Source organism: Salvia splendens, chromosome 4 (genome assembly GCF_004379255.2).
Source record: "Salvia splendens isolate huo1 chromosome 4, SspV2, whole genome shotgun sequence".
Lineage (NCBI taxonomy): Eukaryota > Viridiplantae > Streptophyta > Magnoliopsida > Lamiales > Lamiaceae > Salvia > Salvia splendens.
Window position 1 is genome coordinate 6,485,289 of NC_056035.1, and position 21,629 is coordinate 6,506,917.

The following is a 21,629-nucleotide window of genomic DNA, read 5'->3' on the forward strand; positions in this document are numbered from 1 at the left end:
GGAAAGGGGAAAAAAAGGAAAGAAATTTCTCAACTAAGTTCATCTCTATTATTTTAATATATTTAACACATCTTTCTTCGAATTTAGCAGCTACTTTGGCATCTTCATTTCCGATTTCCAGATCCAATCATTGAATTCCAGCTTCTCCAGATCTCTGCATCAACGCTCTGTTTCTTTGTGATCTCGTATACTCGTAGGAGTTATACTGCGGCGGTTAGGCCGTTGAGAGTGTGTGAAATTCCACACAGCTGGATTTGGTTGAGCTTTCTCGGAGCTTCAAAACGGACCCAGTCATGAACCCCTTCTCCTCCGGCACTCGCCTGAGGTTAGTCGTAACTTATGCATGTTCATAATTGTAGTGTATGTATTTCACACTCGACCCTTGATGGATCAAGTGTGGAAATGCGCGCAATTGCGATAGGTCTGCTTCATCTTTGTTTGTTTTGGTTCTATTTGTGCTGTGTGTTCGATAATGTCGCATTGGGGCGTAGGTATATGTTTATTTCAACATTGTATTGGACCTATTGCTGTGGATGTTCGTTTAAATTATTGGACGCTGGATTTCTGTCTTCCTTTTGGGTTATATGAGGAGTTCATTGATGAATTGTGGGTTGAATGAGGAGTTCATTGATGAATTGATTGATAAAAATGATGTGTAGCTAATTCATTTAAATAAGGCTAGTAGAGATAAATATAGAACCTAGATGTTGCGAACTGAAGATACTCCTGCATTCTGGTACTTGGTAGAACAATTAAATTACTCCTCATTTTGTGATTTAAACTAATTATATAGCCTTAGTCATCTTTGGTAATCTTGTTCCTGCGCCTAATAGAAATCCTCCATGTTTCCTGTTAAACGCAAAAGTATCTTCTTGTTTGCTGCAAAAGTTAGTTGTTTTGTTGTATGCAGAATCTCCCTATGGTAGAACTCAACACTACTTATGTTACGCAGTGTTATCAATCTCGTATGGCGGCTTATGGCGGTTCGCCTAAAAACCACCACATGGATATGGCGGATATGGCGGTCAATAATTAAATAAATAAAATAATACTTATTATTTGTACATAATTCAAAAATTGGAAAATAACAAAAATATAACATCTAAAACTCTTAAACAATTAATAAAGCATAAAATACAGCTCTAACATCCATGTTTCTTGCATAATGCCCCATTCCTGAATGCAGTACACAATGTTGTCAAATGACGGATATGGCGGTGCTATGGCTGCGCCATGTTGCTATAGCATTTCCACCACAAAACGCCATGCCATAGCGCCATGGCGCCGCCATATCCGCTATTTGATAACATTGATGTTACGGCAAGATAACGAGCTTTTATGGGTTTGCCATGCGTTTGGTAAGTAAGTTAGTTTTTTGAGTGCCCGTGTCATGTATCCAACCCACCAAAAATGCCTATGTTTCACCATGAAAAATGATGGGTTAGAATACTTGCCTCATGGATTGAATCTAGATAGTAGGAGAAATTGCCATGAGTGCCCTTCATATTAACCAAACCAAAATGGTTAATATGGAGGCTATTTTTGTCCACAAAAGATATATGGAGTAACATGTTTTTCATCTTCTATAACAGACATGGATTCATGATAAAGCGAACTTTTAACTAAGCTATCAAACACGTCAATAAGATAACTAACTAGTCATGCTACATATCGTGGTTATTATCCTACCTAGGCGAAATATAGTTAGTCTACCAAACGTGCCCTAAAGTTCAGCTTGCTTTTTTCTGCTTTCTCTCTCTCTCTCTAAGCAGTATATATCTATATATATAATCCAAAGCATGTACTATGCTATATTTATCTATTTTCATTCATTTGCAATGCAATAATATTATGGAACGTTAACATAAGCACCTCAAAAACCCAACTTGAATTGGGGGCTATGCATACAGTTGCATTTCATTGTGCTGATTATATAGATAAGATTGTACTGAAATAAGTTTGATGTTTCTGCTAGGGATATGATTCGGGCTATACGTGCTTGCAAAACTGCTGCAGAGGAACGTGCTGTTGTTAGAAAAGAATGTGCTTCTATTCGAGCTTCTATAAGTGAAAATGACCAAGATTATATGCATCGCAATTTGGCGAAGCTCATGTTCATCCACATGCTTGGTTACCCAACACATTTTGGTCAAATGGAATGTCTAAAATTAATTGCATCTCCAGGATTCCCAGAGAAAAGAATAGGCTATCTTGGTCTAATGTTGCTCCTTGATGAAAGACAAGAAGTTTTGATGCTTGTTACAAATTCCATAAAACAGTATCCTTCTTACGGTTCTTACTATGTAGGATGAAGCAACATACACAACCATATCTACATATTGTAAAATAAGACAAATATTGTATGGCTTTGTCTGGAAATGAAATCACTACATATGGTCCATCTGTTTCCTTGGCCCTTGTTCTTTATTTTGCCTTAACTTATGTAAAGAGATCTAAATCATACAAACCAATATATTGTTGGACTTGCTCTTTGTGCTTTGGGTAATATATGCTCTGCAGAAATGGCTCATGATCTTGCACCAGAAGTCGAAAGATTGCTTCAATTCAGAGATCCTAACATCAGGAAGAAAGTAAGCATCCTGATTTCTCTTTTAAAGACAGTTTGGGTCTAGAGATCTACCTATAGAGTCTGTCACTAGTATCCAGTTATGCTATACCATTGTTTTGATGTCTTCACCTATCAGAATATAATGCTAAAAAACATCAAGCACTGTACTGATATTACTTGTTTAGTGGCTATTTTCAGTAATTTTTGTCAGAAGACTCAGAACATGGGAGGCCTGACATGTTTCATTCCCTATGTAGACCTTATTTTTTGTGTCATAAACAGGCAGCACTATGCACAATAAGGATAATCAAGAAAGTGCCGGACCTGGCTGAGAATTTTATAAATGCTGCTGCTGCCTTACTTAAAGAAAAGCACCATGGAGTTTTAATAACTGGTGCCCAGCTTTGCACAGATATGTGTAAAGTCAGTACAGAGGCTCATGAACATTTTAGAAAGGTATGTTTTGTGTCAGTCGTGTGTGCTTCCTGGAGAAAGGCAAAAGGAGCCAACATATGAAGACCCAACTTAAAAAAGATTCTAATGTTCTCTTTGTTTTATACTTTCATTTTCCAGAAATGCCTAGATGGCGTGGTCAAACTTCTTAGGGATCTTGCAAACAGTCCATATGCACCTGAGTATGATATTTCTGGGATCACAGATCCTTTACTTCATATTAGATTGCTCAGGCTTTTGCATGTGTTGGGCCAAGGAGATGCTGATGCTAGCGATACTATGAATGATGTCCTTGCCCAGGCAAGTTAGCTGCATTGGTCTAAGCTACAAAGAGAAAATTATTGATCACATTTAACTGCATATACTAATTCCTCCATAAAAGCCTTAATTATGATGTTTGATGCTTAACTTCCAATATTCAACACTTCCAAAGGAAAATCGGGTACCCTATTTCTGAGAGTTTGTATTTTGTTTCCCTTATGTTTTAGGTGGCTACAAAGACTGAGACAAATAAAAATGCAGGCAATGCCATACTCTATGAATGTGTTGCTACAATCATGAATATTGAAGATAATGGTGGATTACGCGTGCTTGCTGTCAATATTCTGGGAAGGTTTTTGTCCAGCCGTGACAACAATATTAGGTAAGTTTCTATGAACAAGTCATGGGACCACAAGAAAGTCAAGAAAGCTGTACGGTTTGGTCTTACATAACATCATGTTTGTCGTGATATACTTTTTTCAGCTTATCTATACTGAATTGTGAACCAAAGCTCACATGCTGCTAAATGTTTTACGGAGTGCTTGACATACTCAGTAATGGGCACTGCAAACTATATCTTTCAATATAACACTAGCAGAATGATGATATTTTACCCTAACTTCAATAATCTTAAAAGAATAATGTTATCCAATGATGATCTCAAGCCTTTTTTATTGTAGACTCTTCTACTAAAAGTCCCTTTCAGGGCTATTTTGATGCATAACTTTGCTCCATGAACTAATGTATCAATCATGCTTGCATCATATTTGCATCATATTTATATTCTCGAATTCATAAGGGAAGTTGTAACAATGACCTGTTCTCTGAGGCTTATATATCTTCTACTCTTAATGATGAATCTTTGTGTGGCAAGCAAGGGCATTGGTTGCTGTATTATTCAATTTGGAGTTCTTCACTCCCATTTTGGTTGAATGTATCTTGATGGTACTCTAATTTATCTGGATCTTTTTTCTACCTAATTGAACAAATGTCATTCCTCCAGATACGTAGCATTGAACATGCTGATGAAAGCTATTTCATTAGATAGTCAAGCAGTACAGAGGCATCGTGCAACAATTTTAGAATGTGTAAAGGTATCATGTGACCACAATTTATTTTGTTTCTTTAACTGCAACGTTTTCCCTTTTAATTTTCACATATTCAATTGAATTCTTCTGTTTCAGACATGATACAGTTTATCTCCGAGAATTAACCATGCATTTTAGTATTTGAATCTTGACTTTGGTTCTTCCGTTCCAAATCTTTATCCTTTACTTGGTAATGCATATGGTAAATTGGTAATGCATGAAACCTGACTTGTGAAATAAGATTAATCCAGTGGGGGTATTTAGTTGTGTGCCATCTTAAAACTTTGATGATATATTCTATTACCCTAGATTCCCAATCCAATTTACAAGCTGTTATGTGAATTAGTTATATATTTCCCTGGAATACCAGATTCCCAATCCAAATTTTCAATCCTGTTTCGTGAATGGATTTTATTATTTATATCCCTGGAATCCACAAGTTTCTGCTTAATATGTTCCTATTTAACCCCATCAATTTAAGTTTCTCAGTTTCTTAAATTTCTTTCATCCTGTTTCTCCAACTACCTTCAAACTGTATTGTTCTAGGATAACATATAGGATAGTTATAACGCCAGCTGATTCATTGTCAGGATCCAGATGCTTCAATCCGTAAAAGAGCCCTGGAGCTTGTTTATCTTCTGGTAAATGAAAGCAATGCAAAGCCTTTGACCAAGGAGCTTGTTGACTATCTGGAAGTAAGTGACCCGGAATTCAAGGGTGATCTGACGGCCAAAATATGCTCAATTGTGGAGAAGTAAGTTGGTTATTCTGAAGTTGACAAAGAAGATTTTCTTTTCTTGCTAATAATTTATAATTGACCTGTGTTGTGGCTATATTTGTTTGTCCCTTTAGAAACTCACAAATCTGAAAGGCTGCAAATTGTTTTTGTTCAACTGGAGATGGGTTTTAAGCCACACTTTTGAGCTATAAGAAATTTTCATCGGTGATTCGTTTCACTTTGTATAGGAACAAGATCATGGTTTGTGCAAGTAATACTTTAACAACAGGACATTTAAAAGTTCTTTATTTCCATTTTCCCTGCTACTAGTGAGCTCCTGCAACTATTCTTACAACTAAAGGAATGTACTTTTCATGTTAAAACATTGTTTTATCTCTTCATTATCCTTTCAGCTGCAGTTTTACTCACTTTATCGCAATTTTATGCTCTGAACTTCCATAACCGTTCTGTTTGTCGTCACTTAAAACAGTGAAAGAATGCATGATTGCAATTTGTGTTTAACGATATAAATAGCTTTATTGGATGTGGAATATGATATATTTTCCAGTTTATTGCATTTGTTCATATCCTTAATCGTCTGTTTTTGTTACTCCAGGTTTTCCCCTGAAAAATTGTGGTATATTGATCAGATGGTGAAGGTTCTTTCAGAGGTACGCCTTGGTCTTAAATACTTTGTGGAATTTCTGTGCACTTCTATTATTTCGACTTTAGAGGTTTTTCTTGATGATTGATGAATAAATATTCATGTATTTAAGCTCGAGAAGCAGGCTATTTTCTTCTTGGTATAGAGAATGTTCAATATAAACGGTAGGATGCTTAAAGCTTATGTCTGTGGTTTGAGAATGCCAAGTACTTGTGCTGCTATTGTCCTCAACAAAGTATTTCAAAGAAAGCTTTTGATTCACATTAAAATACTCCCTCCGTCCCTGAAAAGCATAAACTATTTCTTTATTAGTCCGTCCCTGAAAAGCATGAACTTTCTACTTTTGAAATAGTTAAACAAAACATTACCCCTACACACCATTTTATATACCGCATCCGTCCCAACTAAGTTGGGTACTTCTTTTGGACATGGAGAGTAAATTAAGTGATGGGGTAAAGCAAGAGTGATTAGATGTTTGTTTTTTTGTCAAAAAAGGAAATGACTCAACTTAGTTGGGACGTCCCAAAAATGAATATGACTCAACTTAGTTGGGACGGAGGGAGTACAACTTATACGATTACACTACACTACTAATAATGTGGAGCCCACTCTCCACTAACACTACCTACACTACCCTTTATCTCTCTCTTACTTTACCAATAATAGATTAGAACCCGTGCCGAACCAAATGTTCATACTTTTCTGGGACGGAGGGAGTAACTTAACGAACCCCTGGTTTGACTCTGTATATATATCTCCTGATTTGTTATCAGAATTGTGTGCGTTTCAATTTTTGAAAAAAAGTTTCCGTCATGTTCATACTGCTGCTTGTATGTATTTTTGCAAAAGCAAGATGTGCTATTGGATTTTCGTTAATCCAATTTATCTCCTAGTTTGACTCTGAATTGTATATATCTCCTGATTTGTTATCAGAATTTTGTGCTTTTCAATTTCTGAAAAAGAGTTGCTGTCATGCTCATCCTGTTGCTTGTATGTATTTTTGCAAAAGCTAGATATGCTATTGGATTATTGTTTATCCATACTCATTCATATTTTCTACAATCAAATTCCTATAAACAGAACCGAGCCTAATTAAATTATCTTTATTTATTGTCATAATGAAGAGAATTGATTTTTGTGATAGTGTTTCAGGCTGGAAACTATGTAAAGGATGAAGTTTGGCATGCACTTATTGTCGTTATTACTAATGCTCCTAACCTACATGGATATACAGTTAGAGCTCTATACAAGGCTGTTCAAAATCAAGTGAACAGGTAGGCATGCTACAGAGGTGTAGGTTCCTTCTGAAATTTGGTTAAATTGTCTTGTCTGAGCAGTCATGCCTATTTTTCTGTTTCTTCATCAGGAAACACTTGTTCGAGTTGCCGTGTGGTGCATTGGTGAATATGGGGAAATGCTGGTGGGTAATGCTGGTATGCTTGATGTCGAGGATCCCATAACTGTGAGTTGATGCTTCTTAGGATTTTCTTAAAAAAAATTGCCATCTTTAAATTCCTTGACTTTTCTATCAATGGAACTTGGAACAGGTAACTGAGGCTGAAGCTGTGGATCTTGTAGAAACCGCAATTAAGTGCCATACTTCGGATCTCACAACTCAAGCAATGTGTTTAGTCGCATTGTTAAAGCTATCAAGTCGATATCCTTCCTGTGCAAAGTATGTTGGCATTGGTTCCCTGCATATTATCCCAGGGTTGCCTGTTTCTAGTTACTGTTTATTAATCTTAATTATATGATCACTTAGCATCATGAAGCTAGGAATCATTTTGTAATCTATTGCAGGAGGATAAATGACATTGTCCTTCATCAGAAGGGAAGCCTTGTGCTTGAGTTGCAACAAAGAGCCATTGAATTCAACTCTATTATAGGAAAGCATGGGAAAATTAGGTACAGATCCAGGCTTTCAACCTTGATTTTCTTTGCTTCTATGTTCAATATCTTAACTTCTAAGATCATGCTGTGTGGTCCAGATCTGCATTGGTGGAAAGGATGCCGGTGCTTGATGAGGCAACTTATAGTGGGAGGAGGGCTGGTTCTGTACCAGCTGTGGTTTCAACTTCATTAGGAACTCAACCGAAAATGTCAAATGGTGTTGCTAAACCCACTTCAGCTCCTCTTGTTGATTTACTTGATCTTAGCTCTGATGACGTTCAAGCCCCAAGCTCTTCTGGTGGAGATTTTCTTCATGATCTTCTTGGTGTTGATCTGTCTCCAGCTTCCATAGGTTAATTTTCTTATTTGTATATCTGATTTTTTTAGATTGTCATCTTTGAAGTTTTTATATGATGCCAAGACATTCAATATGCATGCACTGACATTGATCTGCCTTTTCTTCTCTTGAGCACTTGCAAGGGTTTAGGAATTATGAGATCCATAGGTTGTAGTACAAGTATCTTGGACAGTCTTGTTGCATAGAGTTTACTGTTAAGTTACTCTCAGGTGAAAACACTTTATGATCCCAAATATACTAATCTCTGCACTTTACCATCTCAACTTTAATCATAAAAATTTACCATTTAAACCATAGATTTTCTTCAATCAAGTTCCTACTAGTTTTAGTTTTTTACGACCACTAGTACCAAAACCATAAAAGTTAAACACAGAGTGGTGGCACCATTACATACCCCTTCGTTAATTTTCTATTTCTTCTTCTATATATATCATCTGTATTTTAGATTCCATATTCGAAAACTGAAACATGACAAGATGAATTTCTGTCGAATGTTGGATAATCATCAAGTTATGGATAAAGTTTGGACGGTTATCCAGGGGAAGATGGTAAAATGTAAAAACACTCATAGTTAATTGGGATGGCAAAACACTTTTAACCCTTATCCTTATTTCAATAAAGAGAATAAAATTGTTCTAAATTAGTTTTTGGTTTCTTTTTCCTCTGTCACTAACATCTGCATGTCTTCAGTTTCAGGAACTAATAATAAGGCCCCAAAGAATGGAACAGATGCGTTGCTAGACCTTTTATCCGTTGGAGCTCCTACAGCACAAAGTAGTTCTTCCATGCTTGATATGTTATCATCTGAACAAGATAACAAAAGGTCTGAGGGTCTGCTAGACAATTTTGCAACCCTTTCTACATCTTCAGCACACGCTTCTTCAGCTGTTTCAAGTTCTTCAATGATGGATTGTTAGATGGATTTGGAACCAGCTCTTCTGTTCCTGGTATGTCCTTTTCATCAGTCAAGTTCCCTTGTGTTGTATTACTTCATTTCTAGTACTTTGATGCCCTAGCTATGGTTGCAGAAACAAGTGGCCCATCCTATCCATCAGTTGTTGCATTTGAGAGCGGCTCGTTAAAAGTAACTTTCAACTTTTCGAAAGAGCCTGGAAATCCTCAGACCACAACAATTGAGGCTCAATTTGTGAACAAGTCTCCTGATATCTACTCTAGTTTCGTATTCCAGGCTGCTGTGCCAAAGGTATTTTAAGCATGCAATTGACTTTTTATGCATCTGTTTTCCTGTGCTGGAAGTACTAAGAGATTATTCTGCTCAAAGTAATCCTTTCTTGTCATTGTACAAGCTGGAGGATTACTGTTTTGTTACTTCGTATTTGTCATATGCTGGTTTCTAAGTCAATCATCTTCCTTTTCTGTTATTTGTGGTGATAGCTCTTATTGCTAAGCCTTTTGCACACTGCCTCAGTTATTTTGTAGTGTTGGCTTGCAGAATCGTGCTCTTAATATTTTTATCCTTGGTGGTTATCGCATCTATCCTCATATCGTTTTGTGAATCCAATGTACAGTTTCTTCAATTGCACTTGGAACCAGCTAGTGGCAGTACGCTTCCAGCAAGTGGTAATGGATCAATCACGCAGAAGCTAAAAGTTTCAAACAGCCAGCATGGCAAGGTCAGATAATCCATATCCACTCGCATTATTTACCAGTTGCATATTATTAAAATTAATATTGCATACTATAATGTTACACATGTATGTGTATATATATTCATCAGAATTATGTATTGAGCAATGGTACTACCCTTCTATCTTAAAATAGAAAATCATTCCAATGTCAGTCAATAGGTTAGTAAATGAAAAGATGCAAGAGTAGTTTTGTGAGTAATCTGCTTATCTGCATTTCATAAGAGTATGGTTTCACTTTCAGAAATCCCTGGTCATGAGGGTAAGAATAAACTACAAGGCCAAAGACAAAGATGTTTTGGAGGATGGTCAAATAAGCAATTTCCCCCATGGCCTCTAGACTCATGATGAAAAAGCTAAGATAAGATATGGTGGCAATTGGAGTTGGATGATTTTGAACTCTTTGCCTCATCACTACTTCCAGGAAAAGTTTCTTTCTTTTTTTGACAATCCTTCGACTTTATTTCAAACCTTTGGGTGCATACATACTTATTTGTAGTACACATATCTTATCGACTGTATTCAGGCTTTGTGTAAATCTTAAAGAGAGAAATTAATCTACATTTGATTGTATACTTGTCGCCATGCCAATCTCAACAGCCATTTGCACAACACCAAAATCACTTGCTATTCCCTTTAACCAGAAACTCTCCCTTACAGCATCACCTTCATAACCACCATCTCCCTTGTACAGAATGCCATACTTTCCAGCTCCCTTAAAGTACCCTCAGGTCCCATTTTAGAGCTGTCCAATGTTCACTGCCATGATCAGCCATGAAACGGCTTGTGACACTCACAGCTTGAGCTATGTCCGGCCTTGTCCCAATCATTTCCATACATATACTGCATATAATATTGGCACAGGGAATCAGCCTCATCTCCTGCCTTTCTGCCTCACCTTTTGCTTCTGCTCCACCATGAGCTTGAAGCGCTGAGCCAATGGTGTGGAAGTTGGCTTGCACTGCTGCATCCTGAACCTCTTAAGCAATCTAGAGATGTGGTCAGTTTGATTTAGCCAGAGTTCTTTCATTGCTCTGTTCCTGATTATATTCATCCTAGATCCTCTTGGCAAATCCCAAATCCTTCACTTCAAAAACTGACCTCCGTCATCTTTCACCAATTGAATCTCTCCTGCTTGCATGCTCCAGCAACAGCATATCATTAGCATATAGGAGTAGGTAGGCCACTGGAACTCCACCCCTTTTCTTGAAAATTTTTCTGCCATCACTATATCTGGCAGTAGGCTTCACATTTTTGTCTCCTAACTCTATCTCTAGCCATCTGACATCCTCTCAAGTCATCAGTTATGGCCTCAGTTTCACCAAGATTATCACCAGCCACTTCACTTCCTGTATCAATCCACATCTTCCTTTTCCGCAACATTTTCCTCCACCTCAAAATCAGAAGTAGACCTCTGTGTTGATTCAGAACTTTCAGCCTTCATCAGATGGTTTCTTGAATGGCATTTCTGACTTAGTAAATACAAGATCCCTACTGATCACACTTTAGCTTTCCCAGGCTTTATACACAAGAGCCTATACTTCTTCACAACATCTTGGTAACCAAGCAAAACACATCTCAAAGCCCTAGCATCAAGCTTTCCCTGCTTCAAATGTGCAAAAACCTTGCATTCAGACACTCTCAGTCTAAGATAGTCACCATGATCACCATACCACTTGTGATCAAGGGTATCTCCATCCAAGCTTGATGATGGACAATTATTATAGTACTCCTTAAGCAGCTAGCAGCTCTGGGAAATGGGAGTTTCTTTGATTTTCTTAGGATGCACTCTTCACATGGTGTCGGACTCCTTTCATCAACTGCAGATATCACTGAGTTCTTGACCAACTCCTTCACACTCCCATCAGCTGGATGGCCCAGCTCTGATGCCACAACCTTATGGTTTCTGATGTCGCATTGTTCACTTCCATTCCTACCTCTGCAAACTTCATCAGTGGCATACAAATAGTAGAGATTTCCTCTCCTTTCTCCCTGCATAACCAATTCCCCATCTTTCCTGATGGTCATCTTCCCCTCAAAGGACTCAAATGAGCATCCCTTGCGTTCAAGCAACACCCAAGTGATATGAGGGTTCATTTTAACTTCAGGAATCAGCCTCACATCACTCAGATTTTAATGGAGCCATCAGCCAGCTTGCAATCTCACACTCCCAAACTCCTTTAACCGAACAAACTTGATTGTTTCCAAGAACCACATATTCACCACTCATAGTTTCATCAAATGATTCAAACCAAGCCATGTTCGGGCACAGGTGAAAACTACAACCGGAATCAAGAATCCAAGAGACAGACCTCACCCTTTCATCATCACATTCAGCACCTAAGGGACTTCATTCTCTTGCACATAATCAGAGGCTGCTAGTCCCCTGCTCCGCTTCCTGCGCTTGTTTTTTCTTCCACGCGTTAGCAATCCTTTTTCAAATGTCCCGGCTTCTTGCACCATGGCAAGACCGTGTTTCCCTCTGCTCCGTGGATCCACTCTTGAACTATCATCTTCTTTCTTGAAGTTCTTTTTTCCCCTTAAATTTCTTGATATTCAGGGCTCTCTGCTTGTGAATCGTGATATCTCACTACGCCCTTTTGTAACTCCTTTGCCATGAGAGCCGAATGAACCTCGGAGAATGTAATTTCCTTATCACAGACCATACAAGATGCATCTCTCAGCTGGTCATAGGAGTCAGGCAGCGCAATTTGAGGGCCAAAATAGCCTTATCCTCATCACTGACCTTAACATCACAATGCCACCAAATCATCTACAACCTTATTAAAATCCTCTAGCTGCTCTAAGAATTGATTTATCACCAGAAAAACCATAGGGAATATACCCTTCTCTTCATGTATAATCGATTAGCCTAAAGACTTACTACAATAGATCTCATCTAACCTTTCAAGAATCTCAGCAGCTGTCTTCTGTTCCTGAATTTCTCTCAAAACCTTATCCACCAAGGTTCAAGATCACCGACCACCATAGGCCTTGAGCTGCATCTCAGACAGCCTCGCCTGTGCCTTCTCATCCAGAACAGGTGCCTTCCCTTTGCTCTCGGGATCGGGCTTCTCCAAGACCGCCGCACATCCATTCTCGATCAAATTTGCTTTAATCTTCATCTTCCATAGGCAGTAATCATTCTTCCCATCGAATTTGTTTGACTCCAAAGCAACGCCATTTTCATCTCCGACTTCTTCCAACGATTCTCCTCCTTCCCACAGACGGCGCCAATTGTTAGCAATCGAGAATCAATTGAAGTCGAACGAAGATGAATGAGAGCAAAAAGAAATCTTATTGAAGTAATCACACGAAGAAGAATAACACAGGCTTTTCTTGAGCTAAACTATATCGAGTGGAGAAGGAGAGAAAAATTAGGGAAAACTGAATTAGATTTCACTAATAAAATCTGCCTTTTAAACAATAGAGGCAAAAACTATTTTCTCTAATCCAACGGCTGAGATCTAATCATCTCAACTAAAACAAATATAACTGTTCCTGAAGCTCAACAAGCGGATGAGCTGCTTGTCTTCACTCCAGTGATCTGGCTCACTCAAATAATCACACATTTAGCATTCACACCAACAATCTGCATTTCATAAGAGTATGGTTTCACTTTCAGAAATCCCTGGTCATGAGGGTAAGAATAAACTACAAGGCCAAAGACAAAGATGTTTTGGAGGATGGTCAAATAAGCAATTTCCCCCATGGCCTCTAGACTCATGATGAAAAAGCTAAGATAAGATATGGTGGCAATTGGAGTTGGATGATTTTGAACTCTTTGCCTTATCACTACTTCCAGGAAAAGTTTCTTTCTTTTTTTTGACAATCCTTCGACTTTATTTCAAACCTTTGGGTGCATACATACTTATTTGTAGTACACATATCTTATCGACTGTATTCAGGCTTTGTGTAAATCTTAAAGAGAGAAATTAATCTACATTTGATTGTATACTTGTCGCCATGCCATCATCTCTTTTTCTCTTTCTAAACACACAGTAAAAGATTAAGACAAAGCATAACTGTGTAAATAAATTTGTTGCTAACAAATGAAAGTATGACATCGTTCTCTTGAATTGTCAAAAGAATCTAGAGCTTAATCACATCAATGTCGAATCAAATGCAACCCTTTTCCAATCGTCCGTATACGGCTGCTCTATCTCCAACATGATTCTTATCAAACACGAGGAGCGGTTACTCGTTGGACACATCGGCCCGAGAGAGTATCGCATGTATAGGTGCATCGTCAGGTAGCGGTTCCGGGATGCCCACCAAGGACACCTGCAGTTCGAGAACGACCTCGCGTGTTGCAGCATCGCAGAGTACATCCGAACCGGAAGCACGGGGCTCAACGGTAAAGACAAGGACGTGACGAGACAGAACGAGGACATGATAGTGGTCGGGACTCCCTCGACTCATCTGCACGGGATTCAGTTATGCGAGGACGACGGGGTGAACCCGGACGTGGCCGGCACGTCCGAGCGCAGGGAGATACAGTCGCCTCCGGCGCCAGCCATGAAGGCGAGGAAGAAGGTTAGATTTGTGATCCCGGAGAACCCGAAGATCGACCGAGGTGCCCGGGAGGAGCTGAGGGATCTGATGGATGCTAGGGAAGCTGGCATAGCCTATATATTGGGACATTCATATGTGAGAGCTAAGCAAGGGTCAAGTTTTATGAAGAAGATGGTAATAAATTGTGGTTATGATTTTTTGAGAAGGAATTGTAGGTCTTCAACTCTTGCGTTGAGCTCACCTCATTCTTCAACATTGGAAGTGGGAATGGTGTATCATATATGATTTTAGTTGCTCTCAACAACTTTGTACATGTTTTCTTTTCTTCCTTTTCTTTTACCTTTTTTTTAATATATATTTTAGATAGGAAGTTTACATGTGTTGCTGTGTATGATGAGTTAGCCAGCAATATCTTTAGTATGAGCTGATGACATTTTGTGTAGATTAGCAAGTTTATTACACACATCTCTTCCAATTAAGGTTTTGTTTTTTATTGCTTGTAGATGTATAACCTATATGGGTAATATAGATTGAAGACCCTTATACGTGTAAGGAGTTATGGGCCTATGTGTGTAATATTGGGCCTACGTATTTTGGGCCGACTATTATGTATAGAGAAACAAGTGGAAACGAGCTAATATTATTGGCTTCTGTCAGTTTTAGAAAACTCGAAAATGACAAATCTTGTAGTAGTATTCATAGGACAGTTAGGCCTACATTAAAGAGTGTAGGTTATTTTTTAGTATAAAATCGCACTACGATGTTATTTGTATCATGCGTCAAGTGTAAATATATAACAAAATGAGGTGACAAGTGACCAGTGCATAGCAATTAGATTACAATCTGGTTTAGACATATATAGGCGGGGAAAAAAAAGGTGACGAGTTAAGACAAGGTGTCGGGACTCGGGTGGTCAAGGCAGGTCGAGCGACACATTGTAGTCGAGTTGTTGACGATTTATGATAGCCTGAAATCAGCTCTGCAGCGAGATATTCAAGATTTATTTGTTGAGAGCGATAATTTGATTGCGTGCACATGTTGGAAGACATATATAGAAGTAGATTAAGTGCTTTGGCGTGGTAGAAAACATTCATATTGTGATACAGTGAGAGTAGATTGTTCGAATTGGTCATGTTTATAGCGAAGGAAACTAGGTGATAGACTTTTTTGCGAGCTTTGGTGTGGAACCAATGTCTGGATTGATTTACTAGATGAAGCTCCAAGGATAAAAGAGGTTGTGAATTTGTTTTTGCATAACCAGTTAGGGATGACTTTAGACCGATTGTGTTCGATATATGAACTGTATTTGAACTTTAAAGTATTGTCTTCTTCTTCTTCTAGTGAGAAAAAATGGTTCAAACATGTCAAATTAAAGTAGTGTTACGGACATATTGTTGCATTGTGTGTCCGACGAATCACATTTGCATAAATAATTTTTCTTCTATTGTACATCACTCTCTAAAAATATAACTCAATTTTAACCAAAATAATATTATGGTATCCTTTTCACTCAATGAAATATGAGGACTATATTCAGAATTCAGAAAGAAAACAAAATAGAAGTACGGAGTATAAGTACACATCTTGATGTAAGATCATCAAAATTGTTCAAAGAACCAAGACTTCATTTGTTTACGAGTGTAATGCTATTAGTTTACTATGAACATATCTTTTACATAAATACTACTACTAGTAAATACTGAGAATATACAAACATTTGTAACAAGAGGACCCTGACCTAGATTTAGCTTTTATCAATTGTAATCGATAAAATAATAACGAAATTTAAAGAAAACACAATACAAAAGATGAAATAGTATTAAAAAAATTTGAAGTCGAATTTAACAAAACCATCGATTTGAGCTAGCTATAACTTTGACCAATTGTTAACAGGTGTTCGTGGATGAGATATAGTATATCTTTCTCCTCGATACCAACCATGAAAATATAGTCAGTCATTTTGGGCCCACTTGGGCCATCAAATAATTGTTGAACCTTCACAGATATTATACTGTATATAAAAAAATGAATTATATAGTCAACTTTCGATGTAATTAGAAGAAAAAATGATTTGGAGTAGTATGATTGTAAATTACTACCAAAACCGATCTATTGATTTACAAGGATTTTCACATAAAAGCACTAGGAATATCATACTAAGTTCTTAACACTTTTCTCTAACACAAAAAGGAAAATTCTAGCATACATACAAAGACAAAGCATGACAAAAATGGAATCCGAGGAAGCCGAAAAATGTAAAAATCCTAGACAAAGGTTTGCAAAATTTGATTGGATCAATGATAGCTCTATTTCTAACAAAAGTCATCTAAACAGGAGTACTAATTTTCCACTCAAAATAAAGGATAGTAATATTTTCACAAAAGGATAGAACGATTTTTATTTGATACAACTATTTTCACACAAACACTATAAGTATCAACAACTAAATATGGCGAATATTGACCGTGAAGGATCATCATAAATGGTAAGAGGCATATCCTGCTCTGTATATACTACATAAACACCAACTTATTATAGAGTATAAAATGAAATTGATACTACTCCATAATATAGGATAATATATTGTAATTGAGCATTCATTTGACTCGGAGGTAATTGTCCGATTGTGGAAGAGACTTAGCTTTCAAAGTTACCCAATAAAGGCTGCAAATTGGGTGTGGAAATAATTTAGGATTTGCAAATTTAAGATTGAAGATCATTTGTGGGACATCAGAATCTTTGAGATTTGTAATAAAGAGTTTGCAAGTGGAACAATGAATGTAACGAGTCATTATGTTGGACAATATCCATGCTGTATCAATATGTTCATATGCACTGCAACTTGGAAAAAAACACCACACACTTATTTCAAAGAACATACGTATCAATTATTCTCATTCTTTTCCTCTCTTATCTCCCACTCACAATTAATGCAAATACGTAAAAGTACAGAAGAGTTGTTACTTGAGTTTAACGTCAATCTAAGCACAATATATATCCTAATCCAACTAAAAGGCACTAAATGTTGCTTGAAGATGCGGTTGGAATTTGGAACATTCTTCTTTGGGTGGGTAGAAAAAACAAAAGAAAAAAAAAATCAAAAGGTGTGGGGTCAAAATAGAGTGTTGATAATCAACCAAAATTTGGACAACCAAATAAGGATATATTAGTAATTTTATGTATTAGTTATATATTAAAATATTAAATGCAGTTAGTGGATATATTAAAATGACTATATTATCCTTCAGCCTTTTTCAATTTTTGAACTCCCTCCCTTTTAGGATTTTTCAAATTTGAATTTAAAGATATGGATAAAAAAGTAAAAAATTAATTCACAAATTTTTAAAACATGACCTCAATGTTCTGCACATTTCAAATTAAATTAAAGTAAGATGTACCAGAACATATTTATAATATTATGTACTGTACAAATTATATTAAAATATTAATTAATATATTATATAAAAATACTGTGTACACAATATTTTAGCACTTTTACTGTTTTTACGATTTTAAATATTGAATGTGTTGCAAAACAAAGCTAATTTGATGGTACACTAATACACAACCATAATGCTTTAAATTAAGAGAGAGAACATAATACTGTGTTTTATTTTTAAAATTCATCCAATTTTTTGGATTAATCCATTCCATCAAATATAGCTCGACCCATCCAATTATTTTGCTAGATTCATCAAATTTATCATCTTCATCAATTTTTACTTATTTTTTGGGATTCATTTTGTTAATCCTGAAAATCGACCATCCGTTCATCTTCCAATATCGAACACAATAAAAAATCCAAAAAAACAAAAAATCGAAGAGTCCCAAATCTGCAAAAATCCAACAAAATTGAAGAATATCCTAAAACTTGCATTCTCCAACTTTGAAATTATAACTTCATATCAAAAATTAAACATTGACAGCAATAAAACTCACAAACCTAAAAATAAAAATGCAATTCCCAATCAAAAATTTCAAAATCAAAATGCAGAGAACAGCAATCCATAACTCAAATGCAATTCTATCTTCAAACCCACAAACCCATATCCAAAAAGTTAAAGTCTGAAAATGGCTCAAGAAGGTAAAGACACCTCTCTTCACCGCCAAAACTCCGCCACGTCGGAGGACCATACCAAAATGGTGGGTGGCGCCGTGGCGGCGAGGTTAGAAAACCCTAGATTCCCTAATTGAAAGTTGAGGAATGAGGGAAAGAGAAGAGAAAGTGCGAATAGGGAAAAAGAAAAATGAAAGGGGCGGGCGGGGTGAGGTCTGAAGCACGAAGAGCGGTGGCGGCGTCGATCTGTTGCCGGAAATTGAAGAGTAAGAAGATCGGTGAAGGGATAGGCCGAGAGAGAAGATTGAGAGTTGAGAAAGGAAAGAATTACTTAATTAAATATTAAGTGTCATAACATGTAATTTGTTTAAGAAAAGAAAACGTGTATCTTACTAGTTACGATATACGGAGTACTTATTAACCTAAAATACATTAAAAATATTAGTACTTAATATATTATATAAAATATAATTAAAAATTAAGTATTATAGCATCTAATTTGTTATTAAAATTCCTAATTTTTGCTAAGAAAAGAAAACGTATATCTTACTACCTATGATATACTAGTAAACTAAAATAATACTCCCTCCGTCCTAAAAAAATATGTTCATTTAGGACTGCACGAGAATTAAGAAAAAATTGGTAAAGTAAGAGAGAGGAGGTGAATGGTAGTTAAAATAGTGTTAGTGGATAGTGGAACTTATATTATTAAATAATGGAATGTACATACTTTTGTGGGACGGACGAAAATGGAAAGTGCACATATTTTTATGGGACATGGGAAGTATATAAGTATATAAAAATATTGCGTACACTTAGATCTTTTAGTAGTAGCACTATGTACGTTATTATGTACGATATATTAACCTAAATTAAATGAAAATATTAATTAATATATTAATATAAAAATATTGCGTACACTATATTTTAGCACTTTTACTATTTTATGATTTTGAATATTGAATGTGCAGCAAAACAAAGCTTATCTGAAGGTACACTAATACACAACCATAATGCTTGAAATAAGCAATAATAATATCAATGTATTATAAATTTTTTGAAGAGGTTTTTTTCTGTGAAGTTCAGACTGCAATATTTTAAAAAATCTAATTTTGAAAAGTAGAGAATTAAGTTACAAATTATTAAATTCTTAAAATCAAATTATTAGTATATCGTATATCAAATTTAATTTGTTTCATGATATAGTGAGTAAAGCTAAAAACTCTAATATTTTATAAAGCAAAGGAGAAAAAGTTAAATAGATGAGTTAGGAACATGTGATTATTTTTTTGATCTAATTTCATAAATTTAAATTTGGTAAATTGATTTGATGAATATCTACTTTGCATTGCTAAATAGCATCGAAATTTGTGAGATTAAATCTTGTAGGAGAATATATATTTATTTAATATATTAAAGTAAGAGATATCTTGTATAAAATTTTAATTAAATCAAAGTAAGATGCAATCAGTCAATAGTAACCTAACTTACATTAAAATATTAACACAACATAAATATATCAGTATTCACTGCAAAATCAGTCAATCTTGATGACAGACTGTGCTTGATCAAAATATCAAAATAATTAATTTCACTTATTCAATCATGGCGCAATGCCAGAATTGGTGGAAAGGGCGCAAATTTCATTTTGGTTAAACATTATTTAGGGGTAAGAATATAGTAACTAATAGTTGAGAATCTACGTTGAATTTGCTTTATATCATTAATTTTCTCTCTCTTTATTAGGAGTATAAGTTTTTATAAATATTCTCTCTCGTCTATTTCCATATTCCTATTTCGTCTATTGTTACGATTTTTTCTCCTTCAAAATCTGTTGGTCATCTTCCCTCTTTGGGCTCTTATTGAAAACAATTTCTCATTCATATTAGTGATGAGAAAATATATCTACAAATTGAAGGCCCCACCACAATAGGAAGCATGGAAATTAAAGGAAAACAAAATGGCAGATAAAATAACGGGAATTGAAGTTAAAAAATTGCTAGTCATGGGACGAAACAAGTTAAATACACTGATAAGCGAAAATAAATAAAAATTCACTTAGAATATACTAGTATAAAATAAATAGCCAATTATTTAAATTCTTCTTTAATTAATGCAGAATGATATATGCACACCAAGTGTTCGATTAAAGTCTTAATTAATTGTTGGGGTTAATTCAACATCCACCAAGTTTTTAAACTTTTATCCTTGATTTATTGGAGTTGAGGAATGATATTTCCATCAATTTTAACTCAAAATTACTGTGCAAACAAATGGAGACTTTCACATTGCAGAATATACATAATGAAGATCACCAATTACATTAAATAGGACAAATACTAAGAAGATGATATTGAAATCATATTGCAGAAAACAAAATAAGTCCAGAGAAGAAAATAAACTACTTAGAACATTGTAAACTGAATTAAACATCGACGGAAATCAAAATAAACGAAATGCTTAGAACATAGTAGTGAACTGAATTAAACATCGCTTGAGCTATCTTGGGTTAACACCACAGGGAATAGGCTGGAAGATCCTTCTTGATCCTTTTGTGTAGTACCCAGCTTCATGTCCATAAATATATCATACAACTTCAACAAAGGAGGGTCGTCCAATAGCAAGCCATCAATTGGTTGGTCGTTACCAACCGATGAAAGCCGGCGGAACAACTCGTTCACTTCTTGCTTCAATTTTGTCTGGGCTTCTTTGAGGCTCCTGTACAAGGCTTCCAAACTTTTGGTGGGAGATGGTTCATAAAGGCTCAACTTTTGCTTCTTTGTTGGTGTTTCGTACGTCGTAGCATACTCCCTTTTCGGAGTTAGGTTCCTATTTGGGGTATTGGGTTTGGGACTTTTTGTGGGAGTATTTTTCTTGAATGGGGTATGTTTGGAGCTTTTACGATCAGCCATTGTTAACAATGAATAATGAGTGGAGTGTAGAGAATAGGACTCACTATTTATAGTTAAATATGGACTTTTGGATACCCAAAATTAGTTGTGTTTGCTTTGGAATCTACAATAAGAATGAGTGGAGTGTAGGAGTAGTGAAATATGGATGTTTGGATACTCAAAATTATTTGAGTTTTCTTTGGAATGTACAATGAAGATTAGGGCTGGGTCGATATGATATACCGTATCAAAGATTTTGTTTCGTTATCATACCGAAAATATCGATATGAAAGAATTTCATATCGTTATTGTTTCAAAAGTTCGGTATACCGAATTTTGGTATACCGAAATTTCGATATACCATTTAGAATACCTGTATACCAAAAAATATAATTTCAAAACTGAAAAATAAAACTAAAATTAATATAATTTTAACATAGTAAAATAAATTATACTACTACTATTATTATTATTATTATTATTATTATTATTATTATTATTATTATTAATATTATTATT

At 35.8% G+C, this 21,629-nt stretch overlaps 1 pseudogene; it reads left to right on the forward strand.

Moving 5' to 3' along the window:
- Positions 1-42: 42 nt before the first annotated feature.
- LOC121798198 lies at positions 43-10,222 on the forward strand (annotated as a pseudogene).
- Positions 10,223-21,629: the final 11,407 nt, after the last annotated feature.